This window comes from Ranitomeya variabilis, chromosome 3 (genome assembly GCF_051348905.1).
Source record: "Ranitomeya variabilis isolate aRanVar5 chromosome 3, aRanVar5.hap1, whole genome shotgun sequence".
NCBI classification, from domain to species: Eukaryota; Metazoa; Chordata; class Amphibia; order Anura; family Dendrobatidae; genus Ranitomeya; species Ranitomeya variabilis.
The window spans coordinates 591302697-591317032 of record NC_135234.1 but is presented as its reverse complement, the minus strand read 5'-3'; positions in this window follow the sequence as shown (position 1 = coordinate 591317032).

Here is a 14336-nt window from a genome sequence, read left to right as displayed (position 1 = left end):
AAATCTGAGGAAATGGCAGACAAAATCACTCCCTCTCTGAGAATACCAGCCGGCTCAGAAACTCCCAGAGAGTCAGGCACAAAACTCCTAGAAAGTGCATCAGCTTTCACGTTCTTTGAACCAGGCAGGTATGAGACCACGAAGTTGAAACGGGAGAAAAACAACGACCAACGAGCCTGTCTAGGATTCAGGTGCTTGGCAGATTCGAGGTAAATCAGATTTTTGTGATCAGTCAAGACCACCACACGATGTTTAGCTCCTTCGAGCCAATGTCGCCACTCCTCAAATGCCCACTTCATAGCCAACAACTCCCGATTACAAACATCATAATTCCGCTCGGCAGGCGAAAATTTTCTTGAAAAGAAAGCACATGGCTTCATCACAGAGCCATCAGAGCTTCTCTGCGACAAAACAGCCCCTGCTCCAATCTCAGAAGCATCAACCTCGACCTGGAAGGGGAGAGAGACATCTGGCTGACATAAGACTGGGGCTGAAGAAAACCGGTGCTTCAGCTCCTGAAAGGCCTCCACGGCCGCAGGAGACCAATTAGTCACATCAGAACCCTTCTTGGTCAAATCCGTCAAAGGTTTAACCACGCTAGAAAAATTAGCGATGAAACGACGGTAAAAATTAGCAAAACCCAAGAACTTCTGAAGACTCTTAACAGACGTGGGCTGAGTCCAGTCATGAATAGCCTGGACCTTGACTGGGTCCATCTCCACAGTAGAAGGAGAAAAAATAAAACCCAAAACAGAGACCTTCTGTACTCCAAAGAGACACTTTGAGCCCTTCACAAACAAAGCATTAGCACGCAGGACCTGAAACACCATCCTGACCTGCTTCACATGGGACTCCCAATCATCAGAAAAGACCAAAATGTCATCCAGATAAACAATCATAAATTTATCCAGATATTCTCGGAAGATGTCATGCATGAAGGACTGAAACACAGAAGGAGCATTAGAGAGTCCAAAAGGCATCACCAAGTACTCAAAATGGCCTTCGGGCGTATTAAATGCTGTTTTCCATTCATCTCCCTGCTTAATGCGCACAAGGTTATACACACCACGGAGATCTATCTTGGTGAACCAACTGGCACCCTTAATCCGAGCAAACAAATCAGACAATAGTGGCAAAGGATACTGAAATTTGACTGTGATTTTATTCAGAAGACGATAATCTATACAAGGTCTCAAAGAACCGTCCTTCTTGGCCACAAAAAAGAATCCTGCACCAAGAGGGGAAGAGGATGGGCGAATATGTCCCTTCTCCAAAGACTCCTTTATATAACTCCGCATCGCGGCATGCTCTGGTATAGACAAATTAAAAAGTCGTCCCTTAGGGAATTTACTACCAGGAATTAAATTTATAGCACAGTCACAATCCCTATGAGGGGGCAGGGCACTGGACCTGGGCTCATCAAATACATCCTGGTAGTCAGACAAAAACTCAGGGACCTCAGAAGGAGTGGAAGACGCAATAGACACCAACGGAGTATCGCCATGAATTCCCTGACAACCCCAACTTGACACAGACATAGCTTTCCAATCTAAAACTGGATTATGAGCCTGCAGCCATGGCAGACCCAAAACGACAACATCATGCAAATTATGCAGAACAAGAAAGCGAATCACCTCCTGATGTACGGGAGTCATGCACATGGTCATTTGCGTCCAATACTGAGGCTTATTCTCAGCCAAAGGCGTAGGATCAATTCCCCTCAGAGGAATAGGAAATTCCAAAGGCTCCAGGACAAAACCACAGCGCCTGGCAAACGACAAATCCATCAGATTCAGGGCAGCACCCGAATCCACAAAAGCCATAGTGTAGGACGACAAAGAACAAATCAAAGTAACAGACAAAATAAATTTAGGCTGTATAGTACCAATGGTGACAGTTTTAGCGATTTTTTTTAAGCGTTTAGAGCATGCTGAGATAACATGAGTAGAATCACCACAGTAAAAGCACAACCCATTTTGACGTCTATGACTTTGTCGCTCAATTCTGGTCAGAGTTCGGTCATATTGCATAGACTCAGGTCTCTGTTCAGAAAATACCGCCAAAGGATGAGCAGATTTGCGCTCCCGCAAACGCCGATCAACCTGAATGGCTAAAGCCATAGAATCACTCAGACTTGTAGGGGTGGGAAACCCCACCATAACATTCTTAACGGCCTCAGAAAGACCTTCTCTGAAATTTGCAGCCAGGGCACACTCATTCCATTGAGTAAGCACCGACCATTTCCAAAATTTTTGACAATACACCTCTGCTTCATCCTGACCTTGAGAGATAGCCAGCAAAGCTTTTTCTGCCTGATTCTCAAGATTAGGCTCCTCATAAAGCAGTCCAAGAGCCAGAAAAAATGCATCTACATTAAGCAATGCAGGATCTCCTGGCGCCAGAGAGAAAGCCCAATCCTGAGGGTCGCCACGCAACAAGGAGATAACAATCTTAACTTGCTGAGCGGAATCACCAAAGGAACGAGGTCTCAGAGATAGAAATAACTTACAATTATTCTTAAAATTTAGAAACCTAGATCTATCTCCAGAAAACAACTCAGGAATGGGTATCTTTGGTTCTGACATAAGGCTATGAATAACAAAATCCTGAATACTTTGCACCCGTGCAGTAAGATGATCCACACTAGAAGTCAGAGTCTGAACATTCATGTCTGCAGCTGAGCTCAAAACCACCCAGAGTTCAAGGGGATGAAAGAAGCTAAACAGACTGCAGCAAAGGAAAAGCGGGAGGAAAAAAAAAAATGTACTCAGGTCTTCTTTTTATCCCACTTCGGCGATGCATTAAACACTTTTTGGCCTGCTATACTGTTATGATCCTTAGTGGCTGAGGATCACAAATTACTCCAGCTAAGTAACAAACATAGGACAAGCTCTAGGGAGGTGGCAAACTGGACTGACCGCAAATCTGAACCTATCCAAACACACTAGAAGTAGCCGGTGAACGTGCCTAAAAATCCTAGACGTCTCAAGCCAGCCTGAGGAACTAACTACCCCTAGAGAGAAAGAAAGACCTCTCTTGCCTCCAGAGAAATAATCCCCAAAGATATAGAAGCCCCCAACAAATAATAACGGTGAGGTAAGAGGAAGGCACATACACAGGGGTGAAAGCAGATTAAGCAAATGAGGCCCACTAATACTAGATAGCAGAAAATAGAAAAGGGAATCTATGCGGTCAGTAAAAAACCCTTACAAAATATCCACTCTGAGATTTCAAGAACCCCCACACCAACTAACGGTGTGGGGGGAGAAACTCAGTCCCCTTGAGCAACCAGCAAGCGAGGAAATCACATTTTAGCAAACTGGACAAGAAACTTGATGAATGCTGATAATCAAAAAATGAACAAACAAAAACTTAGCTTGTCTTGGAGAGACTGGGAGCAAGGTAGTCACAAGGAATCTGAAGAGCACTGAATACATTGATAGCAGGCAAGGAACTGAGTATCCAGGTGAGCTAAATAGGAAACCAACCAAGGATAATGAACCAGCTGATGCAGCCACCTGCAGAAAGACAACACTACACAGTACCGCTTGTGACCACTAGAGGGAGCCCAAAAATAGAGTTCACAACAGGTGTCCACGCGGATAGGATGAGACAGTTTTTCAATCCTAAAACCTGCTGTGCGTGCAAACTCCTCATCAATGAGATTTGTGGCTGAACCACTATCCACAAAAACAGTAATTGGCAGCTCACTGCCAGCAACAAAAACCTTAGCAGGGAGCATGCACTGAGAAACCACCATGGAGGATATACATAAGCTCAGACTGGTCTCCTCCACACCCTCTGAGCTTAGAAGTTTTCCGCCGTTGCATTTTTCTTAGGCAGCAGAGGACAGATGTTAATAAAATGACCCGTTTTACCACAGTAAAAACAGGCTCCCTGCTTCCTGAGCTCAGGGACTAGACGCTTCACATGTGACACCCCTGTGATTTGCATAGGCTCCTTGGGCTCACCTGCAGCAACCTCACGTGAACCTAAACCCTCTCCCATAGGCGGTGTCACATGCTCCCCCTGACGCAAATGGCGATCAATGCGGACAACCAGACTCATGGCGGTATCTAGAGAAGCAGGAGTCTCGTACATCAGAAGGGCTTTTTTAACCCTTCCAGAAATCCCATGTATAAACTCACTCCGCAATGCTGGATCATTCCATTGTGTATCGATCGCCCAGCGACGAAATTCAGAACAGTAATCCTCTGCAACTCGCTCCCCCTGGCGAATAGAGCGTACCTTAGATTCTGCTAGAGCCATTTTGTCAGGTTCATCGTAGATTTTCCCAAGACAGGAAAAAAAACTCTCCACAGAGTCAAATGCAGCAGAATCAGATGGCAAAGAAAACGCCCATGCTTGGGGATCCCCACTCAACAATGACAACACCAGGCCCACACGCTGATCCTCATTACCTGAAGATATCCGGCGCATACGGAAATATAGTTTGCAAGCTTCACGAAAATAAACAAATTTACGGCGTTCCCCAGCAAATTTTTCAGGCAAAGGAAATTTAGGCTCAGCAACTCTTCCTGTCGCTCCAGCTTGCACATTAGACACTGCTAGTCCCTGTTGCTGTACTGACCCCCTTAACTCCGTGACCTGTAGGGACAGCGCCTCCAACTGGCGGTTTATGGAAGTCATGGGATCCATGACAAAACACAAATTGGCACAATTATGTGCCAATTATCGGCACATAATTGGGCCGATTATAATGTCAGGGAGAGACTAGGTGAGCAAGAGCTAAAAACCCGGGCCCCTGCAGTTTCCCTCAGACTAGGGAAATCCTGACTGACCTTCTACCTGGAGTTTACACTGAAGGTGTGCATGTCCAGGCCTCGAACCTCACCCTGTCTCCTGAGCTCAGCCCTAGGCTGAAACCTCCGCACACCACCCAGTGAAGATGTTATTCCCCAATACCCACAGTTAGCACAGACAAGGATAAAGGAAAATATACACCACGCCGCAGTCACTCAGGAATACACTATAAATGTGCAGGGCAAAATAAATACAAATATAGGAAGGAGTAAATAAGACAAAGGAAAATACACCACCAGCAACGAATCTCCAACCACCAGCTCTCCTCACCAGACCGAGATAACAACGCACAAGACAGAAGCTATAATCGGCGACGCCCAAAGATCAGGAGAACTGTCATGGTTCTCAATGGCGAGAGAACATAGCCCAGCATATATGAGAACTAGCTCTTGGAAGATGGAAACTATACTGACCATGAACTAAACCTGCCGCACAACTAGAAGTGGCCGGGTAGCATGCCTACGTTTTTTAACCCTAGATGCCCAGCGCCAGCCGGAGAACTACCTAATCCTAGCAGAGGAAAAGACAGTCCTGGCTCACCTCTAGAGAAATTTTCCCAAAAGGCAGACAGAGGCCCCCACATATATTGGCGGTGATTTTAGATGAAATGACAAACGTAGTATGAAAATAGGTTTAGCAAAATCGAGGTCCGCTTTCTAGATAGCAGGAAGACAGAAAGGACACTTTCATGGTCAGCAGAAAACCCTATCAAAACACCATCCAGAAATTCCTTTAAGACTCTAGCATTAACTCATAACACCAGAGTGGCAATTTCCGATCACAAGAGCTTTCCAGACACAGTAACGAAACAGCAGCTGTGAACAGGAACAAAATGCAAAAACACACAAGGACAAAAGTCCAACTTAGCTGGGAGTTGTCTAGTAGCAGGAACAAGCACAGAAGGCTTCTGATTACATTGTTGACCGGCAAGAAACTGACAGAGGAGCAAGGTTATATAGCGACTCCCACATCCTGATAGGAGCAGGTGAACAGAGGGGATGATGCACACAAGTTCAATTCCACAAGTGGCCACCGGGGGAGTCCAGAATCCAATTTCACAACAGTACCCCCCCCTCAAGGAGGGGGCACCGAACCCTCACCAGAACCACCAGGGCGATCAGGATGAGCCCTATGAAAGGCACGGACAAGATCGGAGGCATGAACATCAGAGGCAGTGACCCAAGAATTATCCTCCTGACCGTATCCCTTCCATTTGACCAGATACTGGAGTCTCCGTCTGGAAACACGAGAGTCTAAGATCTTTTCCACAACGTACTCCAACTCTCCCTCAACCAACACCGGAGCAGGAGGCTCAACGGAAGGCACAACCGGCACCTCATACCTGCGCAACAATGACCGATGAAAAACATTATGAATCGAAAAGGATGCAGGGAGGTCCAAACGGAAGGACACAGGGTTAAGAATCTCCAATATCTTGTACGGGCCGATGAACCGAGGCTTAAACTTAGGAGAAGAAACCCTCATAGGGACAAAACGAGAAGACAACCACACCAAGTCCCCAACACAAAGCCGAGGACCAACACGACGACGGCGGTTGGCAAAAAGCTGAGTCTTCTCCTGGGACAACTTCAAATTGTCCACCACCTGCCCCCAAATCTGATGCAACCTCTCCACCACAGCATCCACTCCAGGACAATCCGAAGATTCCACTTGACCGGAGGAAAATCGAGGATGAAACCCCAAATTACAGAAAAACGGGGACACCAAGGTGGCAGAGCTGGCCCGATTATTGAGGGCGAACTCCGCCAAAGGCAAAAAAGCAACCCAATCATCCTGATCCGCAGACACAAAACACCTCAAATATGTCTCCAAGGTCTGATTAGTCCGCTCGGTCTGGCCATTAGTCTGAGGATGGAAAGCAGACGAAAAAGACAAATCTATGCCCATCCTAGCACAGAATGCCCGCCAAAATCTAGACACGAATTGGGTCCCTCTGTCAGAAACGATATTCTCAGGAATACCATGCAAACGAACAACATTTTGAAAAAACAGAGGAACCAACTCGGAAGAAGAAGGCAACTTAGGCAAGGGAACCAGATGGACCATCTTAGAGAAACGGTCACACACCACCCAGATGACAGACATCTTCTGAGAAACAGGCAGATCCGAAATAAAATCCATCGAGATGTGCGTCCAAGGCCTCTTCGGGATAGGCAAGGGCAACAACAATCCACTAGCCCGAGAACAACAAGGCTTGGCCCGAGCACAAACGTCACAAGACTGCACAAAGCCTCGCACATCTCGTGACAGGGAAGGCCACCAGAAGGACCTTGCCACCAAATCCCTGGTACCAAAGATTCCAGGATGACCTGCCAACGCAGAAGAATGAACCTCAGAGATGACTCTACTGGTCCAATCATCAGGAACAAACAGTCTACCAGGTGGGCAACGATCAGGTCTATCCGCCTGAAACTCCTGCAAGGCCCGCCGCAGGTCTGGAGAAACGGCAGACAATATCACTCCATCTTTAAGGATACCTGTGGGCTCAGAATTACCAGGGGAGTCAGGCTCAAAACTCCTAGAAAGGGCATCCGCCTTAACATTCTTAGAACCCGGTAGGTACGTCACCACAAAATCAAACCGAGAGAAAAACAACGACCAGCGCGCCTGTCTAGGATTCAGGCGCCTGGCAGACTCAAGGTAAATTAAATTTTTGTGGTCAGTCAATACCACCACCTGATGTCTGGCCCTCTCAAGCCAGTGACGCCACTCCTCAAAAGCCCACTTCATGGCCAAAAGCTCCCGATTCCCAATATCATAATTCCGCTCGGCGGGCGAAAATTTACGGGAAAAAAAAGCACAAGGTCTCATCACGGAGCAGTCGGAACTTCTCTGCGACAACACCGCCCCAGCTCCGATTTCAGAAGCGTCGACCTCAACCTGAAAAGGAAGAGCAACATCAGGCTGACGCAACACTGGGGCGGAAGAAAAGCGGCGCTTGAGCTCCCGAAAGGCCTCCACAGCATCAGGGGACCAATCAGCAACATCAGCACCCTTCTTAGTCAAATCAGTCAATGGTTTTACAACATCAGAAAAACCAGCAATAAATCGACGATAAAAGTTAGCAAAGCCCAAAAATTTCTGAAGACTCCTAAGAGAAGAGGGTTGCGTCCAATCACCAATAGCCTGAACCTTGACAGGATCCATCTCGATGGAAGAGGGGGAAAAAATGTATCCCAATAAAGAAATCTTTTGAACCCCAAAAACACACTTAGAACCCTTCACACACAAGGAATTAGACCGCAAAACCTGAAAAACCCTCCTGACCTGCTGGACATGAGAGTCCCAGTCATCCGAAAAAATCAGAATATCATCCAGATACACAATCATAAATTTATCCAAATAATCGCGGAAAATGTCATGCATAAAGGACTGGAAGACCGAAGGGGCATTTGAAAGACCAAAAGGCATCACCAAATACTCAAAATGGCCCTCGGGCGTATTAAATGCGGTTTTCCACTCATCCCCCTGCTTGATTCGCACCAAATTATACGCCCCACGGAGATCAATCTTAGAGAACCACTTGGCCCCCTTTATACGAGCAAACAAATCAGTAAGCAGTGGTAACGGATATTGATATTTAACCGTGATTTTATTCAAAAGTCGATAATCAATACACGGCCTCAAAGAGCCGTCTTTCTTAGACACAAAGAAAAAACCGGCTCCTAAGGGAGATGACGAAGGACGAATATGTCCCTTTTCCAAGGACTCCTTTATATATTCTCGCATAGCAGCGTGTTCAGGCACAGACAGATTAAATAAACGACCCTTAGGGTATTTACTACCCGGAATCAAGTCTATGGCACAATCGCACTCCCGGTGCGGAGGTAGTGAACCAACCTTGGGTTCTTCAAAAACGTCACGAAAGTCAGACAAGAATTCAGGAATCTCAGAGGGAATAGATGATGAAATGGAAACCAAAGGTACGTCCCCATGAGTTCCTTTACATCCCCAGCTTAACACAGACATAGCTCTCCAGTCGAGGACTGGGTTATGAGATTGCAGCCATGGCAATCCCAGCACCAAAACATCATGTAGATTATACAGCACCAGAAAGCGAATAACCTCCTGGTGATCCGGATTAACACGCATAGTCACTTGTGTCCAGTATTGTGGTTTATTACTAGCCAATGGGGTGGAGTCAATCCCTTTCAGAGGTATCGGAGCCTCCAGTGGCTCCAAATCATACCCACAGCGTTTGGCAAAGGACCAATCCATAAGACTCAAAGCAGCGCCAGAGTCGACATAGGCGTCCGCGGTAATAGATGACAAAGAACAAATCAGGGTCACAGATAGAATAAACCTAGACTGTAAAGTGCTAATTGAAACAGACTTGTCAGGCTTCTTAGTACGCTTAAAGCATGCTGATATAACATGAGTTGAATCACCACAATAGAAGCACAACCCATTTTTTCGTCTAAAATTCTGCCGCTCGCTTCTGGACAGAATTCTATCACATTGCATATTTTCTGGCGTTTTCTCAGTAGACACCGCCAAATGGTGCACAGGTTTGCGCTCCCGCAGACGCCTATCGATCTGAATAGCCATCGTCATGGACTCATTCAGACTCGCAGGCACAGGGAACCCCACCATAACATCCTTAATGGCATCAGAGAGACCTTCTCTGAAAATCGCCGCCAGGGCGCACTCATTCCACTGAGTAAGCACAGACCATTTGCGGAATTTTTGGCAGTATATTTCAGCTTCATCTTGCCCCTGAGACAAGGACATCAAGGCCTTTTCCGCCTGAAGCTCTAAATGAGGTTCCTCATAAAGCAACCCCAAGGCCAGAAAAAACGCATCCACATTGAGCAACGCAGGATCCCCTGGTGCCAATGCAAAAGCCCAGTCTTGAGGGTCGCCCCGGAGCAAGGAAATTACAATCCTGACCTGCTGTGCAGGGTCTCCGGCAGAGCGAGACTTCAGGGACAAAAACAATTTGCAATTATTTTTAAAATTTTGAAAGTGAGATCTATTCCCCGAGAAGAATTCAGGCAAAGGAATTCTAGGCTCAGACATAGGTGCATGAACAACAAAATCTTGCAAATTTTGTACCTTTGTGGCGAGATTATTCAAACCTGTAGCTACACTCTGAAGATCCATTTGAAACAGGTGAACACAGAGCCATTCAAGGATTAGAAGGAGAGAAAGAGAGGAAGGCTGCAGTATAGGCAGACTAGCAAGTGATTCAATTAAGAGCACACTCAGAACTAGAAAAAAAAAAAAAAAAAAATTGTAGCAGACTTCTTTTTTCTCTCCTTTCTCAGCCAGTAATTTAACCCTTTTTTGGGCCGGTCAAACTGTCATGGTTCTCAATGGCGAGAGAACATAGCCCAGCATATATGAGAACTAGCTCTTGGAAGATGGAAACTATACTGACCATGAACTAAACCTGCCGCACAACTAGAAGTGGCCGGGTAGCATGCCTACGTTTTTTAACCCTAGATGCCCAGCGCCAGCCGGAGAACTACCTAATCCTAGCAGAGGAAAAGACAGTCCTGGCTCACCTCTAGAGAAATTTTCCCAAAAGGCAGACAGAGGCCCCCACATATATTGGCGGTGATTTTAGATGAAATGACAAACGTAGTATGAAAATAGGTTTAGCAAAATCGAGGTCCGCTTTCTAGATAGCAGGAAGACAGAAAGGACACTTTCATGGTCAGCAGAAAACCCTATCAAAACACCATCCAGAAATTCCTTTAAGACTCTAGCATTAACTCATAACACCAGAGTGGCAATTTCCGATCACAAGAGCTTTCCAGACACAGTAACGAAACAGCAGCTGTGAACAGGAACAAAATGCAAAAACACACAAGGACAAAAGTCCAACTTAGCTGGGAGTTGTCTAGTAGCAGGAACAAGCACAGAAGGCTTCTGATTACATTGTTGACCGGCAAGAAACTGACAGAGGAGCAAGGTTATATAGCGACTCCCACATCCTGATAGGAGCAGGTGAACAGAGGGGATGATGCACACAAGTTCAATTCCACAAGTGGCCACCGGGGGAGTCCAGAATCCAATTTCACAACAGAGAACTATTTAAAGGCAGTAGGCATGGCCCAGCTTCCAATCCAAGGATTAGGTAAATTAACCCCAGAACAGCTAGATAAAATCTAGCAGACGCCAATGAGCAAATAGTGGTCAAAAGCGGAATTACCGCTGTCTGTCGGACAGCCTGGTCTGAACAGCGTCCGACATGACAGGCACTTAGCCTCGCTCTTCCCACTTGTACTGTAACCATAGCAAATGGGGTGATAGTCTGTATTGTCAGGTGACATCAAGCCCCGAGGTTAATAATGGAGCGGCGTCAGTAAGACAGCCCCATTACTAACCCCATAGCCACTATGTAAGAAAATACAGACACCCAGAAAAAAAGTCCTTTAATTGAAAGAATGACACAGACTCTTTTAATAATCTTAATTAAACCAATGGATGGATGAGCAATATAATACCGATACATTTCTGAAATTTTTTTTAGAGGGTTATATTAGAGGGTTATATACCACCGAAAGATACCCAAGAACACGTAAGACTGTATGGATGAGTAAAATAATACTGAAACATTTTTTAACAATTTTTGGAGGGTTAGGTAGTAATTGAAGGCAGATAACTTTTAACTGTTTTTGGAGGATTATACACTGCCACAATGTAGCCCAGAGCATGCAATAGTATGTGGATGAATAATTTTATACCAAAACATTTTTATGCCTTTTTTGAAGGATTACATACCACTGAAATTTACCCCAGAGCACATATTTACTCTATGAATGAGTGATTGAATCCAGAAATATTTTTCAGTGCTTTTCTGTAGTTTTGCATAGCACCAAAATGTAACAATAACCTTGGTCAACTGCATGGATGACTAACTGAATTCAGAAAAAACTATTTTAAAGTGTAGTTGATGTACTTCTACACTCATAAAGGCTTTGCTCAAAGCGCAAATCTAGTAAAAAATGATAAGGGTCATCCATAGACCCCTGAAAGTTAGCAACTGGCAGGCCTCATTCAAATATTTTTAAAGTGTAGTTGATGTATTCCTACACACAAAAAGGCTTTGCACAAAGTCTAAAGAAAGGAAAAAAACTATAACCAGGGTAATACAGTAATCTTCTTCTGGTGTCCGCTACTTCTCTTTCCTTGGGAGGCTGGTAGGACTTTCTCCACCTGCTTCCTGGAGCTCAATAACCAGGTGTCTGTGCTGTAAATAACCCTGCTTCCAATAGTGCGGGAGCCCCAGACATATAGAAATAGTTGACAGCCATCTGTGTCACCTGCACCATCGCTTGCTCCCACATAGAAGGTGGGGAACTCCAAAGACAATATTAGCCCCGTCTCAAGCCACCTTGAGGAGCAGATCCCAGGCCCGTTCATTTCTCAAGAAGAGTTAATCCTTCTCTCTTCCTTCTGGGATCACACTCACCACATACCAGAGATGTTGACCCTCAATTTGAGGAACGTGACCCTGGTTCCAGCCACCAGCTCTTGCAGTCTTCGGGGCTAATGTTCTGTCTCTATTGCCCGATGGTTGAATGAGATGTGATGTTGAGTCCCAAACACTTCAATGGACCACCTTCTCTGCTGCTGGTTGTATGTAACTATCAGGTCCCAGGATGTCAACTGTTGGTACCTTGCGGCTAGAGGGCTCAATAGCATTTCTCCAGCCCTGGTCCTAGCTCGCCTCCTTGTCTCTTCTGACTAGCCTAGGCCCCTTAGTCTGCTCAACAGCTCATGGTGCCTGGCTCTCCCATCCGCAGTCCGCAAGAACCCCAGCAGTGAAGGCCTGGGTTTGGGACTTGGTGGTTCCCGGAAAAGTGGCCTGATCCATATCACAGGCTCCTGCCACCTCTGCTGTCATGCCAGCTTCCTCTGGCTAAAAATTGCTCTGGTCACTCCCTCAGGAGTCTCGTGTAGTTCTGCTATCATTGTCACCCACTAAGCATGTTACACTGTATAATGACAAATTGAATACCAGAAAAAATGTAATGCTTTTTTGTAGTGTTTTGTATCAGACCACAGAATACTGTATGGATGAGGGTTTGAAGCCAGAACATTTTTTTAAACGCTTTTTGGAAGTGTTTATAATGCCAAAATGTACAACAGACACGTAATACCGTATGGATAAAAAATTGAAGGCAACAAAATTTTAAATGCTTTTTGGATTTGTTTTATAATACCGTAATGTACAAGATTTAACTACGTAATACTGTTTGGATGAGGAGATGAAGCCATAACATTTTTTAAACATCTTTTTTTAGTGTTAGATTTGACAGAAATGTACTCCACACCACAGAATACTGTATAAATGAGTAGTTTAACCCAGAATTTTTTTTAAATGCTTTTTTGTAGTGTTAGTTATCACAAAAATGTACCCTACACCATGGAATTTTGTATGGGTGAAAAATTGAACCCAAAACATTTTAAATGCTTTTTGGGAGTGTTTCATAACACTGAAATGTACAACAAGCCACATAATACTTTATGGATGAGGAATTGGTGCAAAAATTGTAAATGCTTTTTGGAAGTGTTTTATAACACTGAAATGTACAACAAACCACGTAATACTGTATTGGTGAGTAATTGAGACCAGAAAAAAATTAAACACTTTTTTTGTAGTGTTAGATATCACAGAAATGTATACCACACCACAGAATACTGTATGGGTGAGTAATTGAACCCAGAAAAAAAATTAAATTATTTTTGGAAATGATACGTAATACTCTATTTATGACAATATAGTCAATTTTTGCACCCTCCAAAAAAATCTGGCCATATGCATGGGGTGGGTTGGAGATGGCACATCCCCTCTGCTACATCATTGGTATGTTCTCTATTTGGGCCATTTCTATCTGACATTGGTGTGTATACATATATACACTCTTTAACCTGTGTGTTCCTGGTCTAATATATGATATACTACTACTAACATAGAACATGCAGGGTTATGATTACTATTTCTGTTATTTCTGTGTCTAGTGATTCAGTGGATGCTATGGGGATGATGGCTGGACTCCGTGCGCTCCATGTAGCCTGTTAATAGCCTCTGTCCATTTTGTTACTATAGATAGGATATGTAGATTTTGTGACCATGCAAAGATCACTGTCTATGCAAAACCCCACTTCTATCATATGAGATTGTTTCAAACAAGAAATGTTTTTCTTTACCTTGAAGTGCATGTGGTAAAGAGTCCTATGAATAATATAGTGGCTTGGTCTTTAGGTGATTTAAAATGCATCCGTTCTTTCTGATAAAAAATCCAAATAATCCCAAAACAACATTTTGTTTTTACTTCCTTTGGCTTATTTTTAATCAACTTTATAAACAATTGTTATCTATTGCGTCTTCATTCCCTAGCTTTGTATTCTGTATTATGGATTTGTCATTGCATTATGTTCTGTAATTGACTCTTTTTTGTGAACACAGTCCTGTGACTGAAGTACAATATGCAGTTAAATAAAATAACTAGTTGCAATTTGCAGCTCTAGAAAAGGCC